This window comes from Cystoisospora suis (assembly GCF_002600585.1).
Source record: "Cystoisospora suis strain Wien I chromosome Unknown contig_3533, whole genome shotgun sequence".
Classification (NCBI taxonomy): domain Eukaryota; phylum Apicomplexa; class Conoidasida; order Eucoccidiorida; family Sarcocystidae; genus Cystoisospora; species Cystoisospora suis.
The window spans coordinates 1-438 of record NW_027156328.1 but is presented as its reverse complement, the minus strand read 5'-3'; positions in this window follow the sequence as shown (position 1 = coordinate 438).

The window sequence follows — 438 nt, the reverse complement described above, 5'->3', positions numbered from 1 at the left end:
TCGAGCCCGTGATCATCCCTGCGCGGAAGCACGAACCCAGGGCAGCTCTCGCTTCACCGCGGATTGTGGAAGACAGAAGTGTCTGCTCTGCATAGCCCGTTGTTGGCGAGTGCTCCAAGCGCGATCCTTTACTCCTTTCCCAGAACCGAGGAACGGACTATCCAATAGCCCAAGTACTACAACGGAACGTACCAGCGCCTAGCCCGCCGGAGAGGCACATGGTCGAGACGTGACGGAAGACGGTACTGTCGCAGTATCCGTGCACACACCTACCCCATCTCGCAGCCAAGGTAGTTTCAACACTCGAAACGCCTGGCAACTCCTTGCCGCATGCTAGGATGTTAAGCAGCTGGAGTGCGGCAGGAACAGCCGTGTCCACCGGAACTAGCGAAATATAAAAGCTCGCGCGACACGGTAGATGGAAGACACGCCGGATCT